Source organism: Ictidomys tridecemlineatus, unplaced genomic scaffold, assembly GCF_052094955.1.
Source record: "Ictidomys tridecemlineatus isolate mIctTri1 unplaced genomic scaffold, mIctTri1.hap1 Scaffold_92, whole genome shotgun sequence".
NCBI classification, from domain to species: Eukaryota; Metazoa; Chordata; class Mammalia; order Rodentia; family Sciuridae; genus Ictidomys; species Ictidomys tridecemlineatus.
The window spans coordinates 922326-929504 of NW_027526147.1; the positions used below are offsets into that span (position 1 = coordinate 922326).

Sequence of the window (7179 nt, forward strand, 5' to 3'; positions counted from 1 at the left end):
TGGCATCCATGGGTAGTCAGACATAGGCAGAGTCCCATCTTCATGTATTATTACTTGTGCACCTGCTTCCTAAGAGGGTCCTTAACTTTCATTCTATATCACTAAACTTCACGTCAGCTAAAAGCAGAAGAGGATTATGACATTGACCATGTTTCATTCATTATGGTGTGCAGACTATGTTTGTTTCCTTGTACTGAAAAGGAAAATCTGCCTGCATTTTGTGTGACCACATTTGTGGACTAAGACCTAGATTATGACATGTGGTGTGAAGGGGTATTTTGCTGTTTTGGTCAACTCCATCTTCTGAGTTGACTCCCTTGGTATCACCATCTAGTGACAAGCTGGTTTTAAAATTCTGTGAAAGACACGAACAGTGGGGTTCTAGATGTGTCTCATGCCTTGAAGGGCTGGCTTTGTGCCTTTCCCTCTGGTCCCCAGAAGTGTTTACCCCCAAATTGGTTATTGCAAGTGCATTTGTACCAAGTACACTAGGAATGCCATAAGTTTGGGCTCTTCTCTGCAGAGATCCAGTTGCTAAATCTAATGATAACACCACAAGGCAAGACACCAAAGGGAAAGCTGTTGTCAATATGGAGAAAACCAATGTAAGATTTTTTAAACAAATTTGAGAGACTGTGAATCTACAGAAAAGCAAAGAGAATGACAAAGAGATACTTGTGTCCCCATCAGTGGACATTTTGAAATCTTTATTTTGCCACTTGGTTTGAGAAGAGACATTTTGAACAAGGAGAGAAAGCAAGTGACAGAATATGAGCATTATGTTTTGATAATGAAAAAAATAGCAATTTTCCAATTCTACAATAGCCCAAGTGTCACATTAGGTTAGTTTGGGGACATACTACTCTTAAAATTTTGTGCATATTTTGATTAGATAAGTACATGCACTCTCTGAGCCAGATCACTATTTTTAAAGGCCTCATGTAAAGTATATGCTATTTTTTTGTTTTTTGTGTCAATTGTTTCTAGTACATTTTAACCCCATTTCCATGAAGAGTGCTGTGCTGGGACCAGCATTTAGAACAGAATCTGTCCTCTTTCTTCAGAAATTCACAACAGGCAGGAGTGATATTGGGCTGCGGGGGCGGCAGAGACTGCAGAAGCGAGAGGGCCGGGTGTCCGGTATGACCATGGCTGGCGCACTGGTGCGGAAAGAGGCGGACTACGCCCACAGCAAGGACTTCCGGGACTACCTTATGAGTGTGCATTTCTGGGGCCCAGTAGCCAACTGGGGTCTCCCCATTGCTGCCATCAATGACATGAAGAAGTCTCCAGAGATCATCAGTGGACTAATGACATTTGCCCTCTGTTGCTATTCTTTGACATTCATGAGATTTGCCTACAAGGTGCAGCCTCGAAACTAGCTTCTTTTTGCATGCCATGAAACAAACGAAGTAGCCCAGCTCATTCAGGGAGGACGGCTTATCAGACATGAGATGACTAAAAAGGCATCTGCATAGAAGTGGAAGGAACAAGCTCTTGAAAGGACAGCACCCCAGCTACTGCTGCAGAGTCACAGATTCCATCAGCATGAATAGGAGGAAATGTGGAATGCTATTTTTACTAACTGTACCATTTTTATAGATATAGCCGGGAGTCCCTAAACTCTCTGCTGCCTTACAAGTACTGAATATTTTTTCTTCATAGAGTAGCTCAAAATATGCAATTAACTTAATAATTTCCAATGATGGTTTTTTCTGTATTCATACACATATTATCCGTGGGGATTTGCTTAATGAAAAACTGAACAGCAAAATTTTATAATACTCACATTTAAATACTCAGACTTCTTGACTTTAATGACTACAAGATATCCAACAACTTAACACATATCTAAAATCTGATCATCAGTGTTTGAAAAACTGTCTGTGTATTTCCATGAAGTATGTACATTGAGATGCTGTAACTTAAATGGCAATAAATGATTTAAATATTTGTTATATGAAAAAAAAAAGAAATTCACAACAACATTGTAAAGTAAAACTTACTTTTAATAATAACTGATACTAATTGAAGAATTTTAATGCTACTTTTTTAATAAAGAATAATAACATTAGCTGTAAAACACATTTCAGTGTGGCCGTGTGGTACACACTGTCTAGTGTCTCAAATATCCTTCCAACAGACCAATGGGACAGCCGATATCACTTCCCACATCTTTTGTTTGAAGAAATTGTATTTTCCTAAAAGTCACCTTTCATACCTACCAAGTGTCAGGGTAAGAATACAAGCCAGTCCTTTCTGACTTGGAGGCTGTGCTTGTCACCCTTGAGGCACGTCCACTCAAATGGTCTTTGTACAGGACAGGGATAAGTCAGGGGTGTGAGGGGCCATCTTATATGAGCCCCTCTTTCCACCATAGCCTCCATTGAAGACCTTTACAAGGTGTGGATAAAGCAGGCACCACAGTGGAGCACCACCAAATAGCGACAATGATTCCTGGCCCATGAACATCTTTAGTCTTGTGCCTGATTGCCCCAGGGCAAGTCTGCAGTGACTGTGAATTAACATTTTTATAAATATTTTAATCATACATTTCTAGTGCAATTTTATAGAGTGTTTGTGCATGGACTGAGAGCATTTAGTTAGAAAATGTAAAGATTTAATGCTCTTCACAGTGCCTGTAAATTGCGTTGGCATTTCTTTTGAAAAGTGGTTCTGACTGGGCTCCTGTTGTCCTCAGATGGGCCCTGATCTTGCACATAAATTTTGCTGGTGTGGAAGAAATGGTGTACATAGATGGTAAGGGAAGTGATGGCAAAGGAAGGCCCCCACTCAAGTGGGCTCAATTGATCATGGGCAGTGTTTGTGCAGCCAAAGATAATGTAGTCTTAATCTGACAAAAATGAACAAACCAGGAAAAATAAACAAGTTTCCAAGTTCTTCCAAAAGCTTCATCTTCTCGTAGAAACAACTTTCTTTCTGTCCCGAGGCAATGTTCACCTGTGTGGATGAAGAGGAGCCTCGCTCTCCTTAGTTGGAGAGTAACAGCCAGGGCGGGCATCACACCTGTCTGCATAGGTGAGGGGCTATACAGGGAGAGCCTGACAGTTCGGCAAAGAGAAGGCCTTCCCTCTGATTCATGAGCCTGCAGCCACAGCCTGGGGAGGCAGAGTATCTGGGGCCAGCTGAAGATCAGCTGCCTAGCCTCAAACCTCTCCCTTGGGTACTGGGCATGCTGGCCATTGGCCTGCAGCAGATGCTGCTGGACTTGCTGCTTCCCCATATTTGCTCTATGGAGCCTTTCAGAGTCTCTTAGCACAAAAGTCAATACACTTTGTGAGGCCCGTTTTTACAAGAAAGGCCCATATTTCAGAGCAGTGTTTGCCATTTCAAGATCCATAACATATCTATCAGAACACATTTCAAGAGCACAGATTTAGTATGGATAAAGAGGAGATTGTTGAAATTTTGATGTTTTGGTGGCATTATGATATTTATGTTGCAGGAATGTCATTTCCTTGTTGGTAAGAGTGGACTGTATGGATTTTTCCTTATTGCTGAGATGTGGGAAGCCTAAGAAAGATTAAGTATTGTGGAGTTGGAGATTTTTGAAGTCAAATATTATCTCTCTGGGTCTATGGAGCTAACAATTACTTAATAAATACTTCTACAAATTAAAGATCTTAGTAGCCCACAGTTTTGTTTTGCTTTTTTTTTTTTCTGGAACTGAACATTGATTTGGGTGCCAAATTCTTTTGGTGTATCCTGTGGATTAAAAGTTTTGCAATAGCTTTAAATATCTCAACGGGCATTTCCTTGACCTTTGAGGAAGCCCAGCAGCCCCTGCATACCCACCATTTAACCTCCACCAGCATGGATTACCCCTGTAATCATGGTGCCTGTGGCTGCTTCTTAAAAGAAGGGCTGGGTGCCCTGAAACCCCAGTTCCTCCAAATCATCCACACTGAGCGTTCAGCCCTCAAATTATCAGAGCTTCTGATGTGCCTGCCTAGAGACCTAAGCTGAATGAATTTAAATTCTCCACCAAAATGTTTTGATCCCTTGAATATCATGATGCCACAAAGTGCTCAGCTTAGATCCTCTTGCTGAAATAGGCAGTTTACAGCTCTCTTTTTCCAACTTACAGTCTGCCTATTTTTCTAACCCTCATCTTTTTCTTAGTGTATCTTTAAGTCTTTTTCCACATCAAGTGTGTTGCTGGTTACACTGAGGAAAGACAGAATAGTGCACTGGCATTAGCTTTACCAGAACCCACAATTAGAGGACAATCATTTTTTATTCAAACAAAACTTTATTTAACATGATTAAATACTTTGTATTTTTATCATGAATTTTGCAAGGAGCAATGCAAAATTAGCTGCTGGGCCTGTTTCCAAAGGCAGCATAAATTTATGACACACTTGATATTGACCAACAATATTTTAAACACTTTGAATTTTTCAGCACTCCTGGTTATAAGAAATTTATTAGATCAAATGAAGTAAAATATAATGAAATCAATTAGATGTCTTTTTGAAATGTTAGTAGACAGTATACTGGGTTAGAGAAAATATAAAACTTATCTTCCTGTATAAATGGTATTTTTAAAGTTTTCATGCCAAGAAATTCTTTCATACCCTAAGTTAAAAGAATAACCTCAAATAGTGTTTTTCATGGGGGGTGTTAAAACCTAGGTTTTATAATTTAGAGATAAATAAATAAAATCAATATATTTTTTATTCTGTGATTTTTTTATTTATAAAATAAGGACTCTGCTATTTTGTGTTTTCTACACACAGCAGAACACTGCCAGGGCTTATTTCCATCAAGATTACTGATAATTTTCAAGTTATTATGTTGCGCCATGAGGGAAAGAGGGCTTGGAGAGGGTGATGGTGTATGTTTAGGTAAAATAACTTACCCTATAGATGTCCATGTCTTAATCTTGGTTCTGTAGTTTAAAGTGTCCCCACAGTTCATGTTTTGGAAATCCCTGATGTGACAGTACCAAGCAGTGGACCCTAAGCAAGGGGCTTGGTCACAGGCTCTGCAGGGTGGGTGCATGCTTTCACTGCCAAGGTAGGGTCATTATAAAGTAGTTTTTGGCCACTTTCCTTTCTCACTAATGTGATGTTGCTTTCCAGCAGTGAGAAAAACTTCACTAGCCATGACCCCTTGATCTTGGACCTCCCAGTCTCCAGAATTGTGAGCCAAATAAGTTTCTGTTCAGTACAAATCACCCAGTCTATGGTATCTTTTTGTGTCAACACAGAATAGATGAAGACACCTTGCAGCCAGGGAATACGCCAGGTGATATTGCAGACAAAATTAAAGAAAATAGCACTAAAGTTGTTAAGTTGCTTACTTAACAGAATGAGATCATCCTGGTTTGCATGCATGAGCTTGGTGTTGTCATCAGTATTCTTATTAGTAGAACAGGGAGAGTCCAGTCAGAGACACAACATGAGAGAGACTTGAGCATACAGGCAAGGAGCCAGGCAGCTTCTAGAATCTGGAAAAGCAAGGAAATGAACTCTATATAGGAGTCTAAGAAGGAATAGAGCCCTTGATTTTAGTGCAGTGAGACCCATTTCAGTATTCTCCCTTCCAGAAAAGTAAGAGGAAGTTGTATTGTTTGAACACACTGTGTGGTCATTTGTCATAGAAGCAATAGTAGACTTGCACAGTGCAAAAGTGGTGGTGCTTGACTGGGGAATGCAGGAAACAGTACAATCTAGGAAGCCCTTTGGTCTCTCTCAGCCTGAGAGTTTTCTTCTACCTAGTGACACTTGAATCCCTGAGAGACACTGGCAAGGGGATCACAATACACCCCTCCCTTCAAAAAAACATCTGCCAGTATGGTGGGAGAAACCCCCTTTACCTTTTCAGGCAGCACCAGCAGGGACCAATGAGGACCCATAGAACCTAAAAAACAAAGCAGAACAGAAAGATAGCATAAAGGCTCTGAGAATTAAGCTGTCTTTGGAGCAAAAAGTTCACAAAATAGACAAAGACCATATGCTATGCCACATGAGGCTGACTGCCAACTACAAGAGAAGATTTGAATAGGACCAAGAGTCACTTATATATGGAAATTAAATAGAGGGCAAAATAGAAATCACCATCATATCAGGAACCCCCCAATTCACAGCCTAAATAAAAAAAAATGAACAATTGATGTCAACACAAATATAAACCAGATGTTCACCTTATCTGAAACAAATTAGGAACAGCCACCATAAAAATAAAAAAAAATTCAACAATTAGGACTAGCTTAAAAAAGAAAATATGAAAACTGTCAAATACCAGAAGTAGCGGGAAAGAACCAGTGGGAGGTCGTGAAACTAAAAAAAAAAAAAAAAAAAAGAGTCATAAAGAAACCTGGATCAGCTCAAGAGTAGAGTGTAGAGAAGAAAAAGAAAAGAGAGATTATACAATTAGAATAACAGAAAAAAATACTTAAAAGAAACCCAATTTGAATTCCATAGCCTCAATATGTTGAAAGTAAACTGATGGAAAAAAATATATGTCATCTATTATTATAAAAAAGAAGAAGAGGCTGGTGGGGGAGTGGAAGAGGAGGAGACACAGAAGCAGCAGCTGGAGTGGTACTTTAGTATCTGCCAAACATCAAATCAAAGAAAATTGTGAGAAAGAAAGAGCAATGCCAATCTGCCAGGAAGATGTAATGATACTTTATATGTATGCACCAGCACCCTAGAATGCATAAAATAAGAACTGGTGAAGAGAAAAAGAAGACAGGAGATCCATAACTGAAGTGGGGGTGTCAATTTACTCTGTCAGGTACTTGCAGAACAGCTAGACAGAAAATCAAAAAGGACACAGAAGAAATGAACAGCACAATTAGGCAACGGGATCCAGTTGACACTCTCCCTAATAAGAGCCCAATGCCCACTTTTCTGAAGTACCCATGAGATTCCCCAAGGGACTCCACATTCTGGACCATAAAACAAAGCTTGACACATATAAAAAAAGGAACTCATAACATAATGTGTTTTCTAACTCTCAAGAAATCAAAGGAGAAATCATCAACAGAAGAAAACAGGAAATCTCCAAATATGTGAAAATTAAATTATACACTTTTTAAAATCCATGTGTAAAAGAGGAGGTCTAGAGGAAGTAAGTAAAAATCATAGCACCGAGTAAGAAGGAAAACACAGCTTATCAAATTTAGGGCTAAGAGGAAGCTTTCTGGTA

The 7179-nt window shown here is 39.4% G+C and overlaps 1 pseudogene; it reads left to right on the forward strand.

Annotated features, from left to right (window-relative positions):
- Positions 1–1138: 1138 nt before the first annotated feature.
- On the forward strand, positions 1139–1624 carry LOC144374879 (mitochondrial pyruvate carrier 1 pseudogene; annotated as a pseudogene).
- The last annotated feature ends 5555 nt before the right edge of the window (positions 1625–7179 follow it).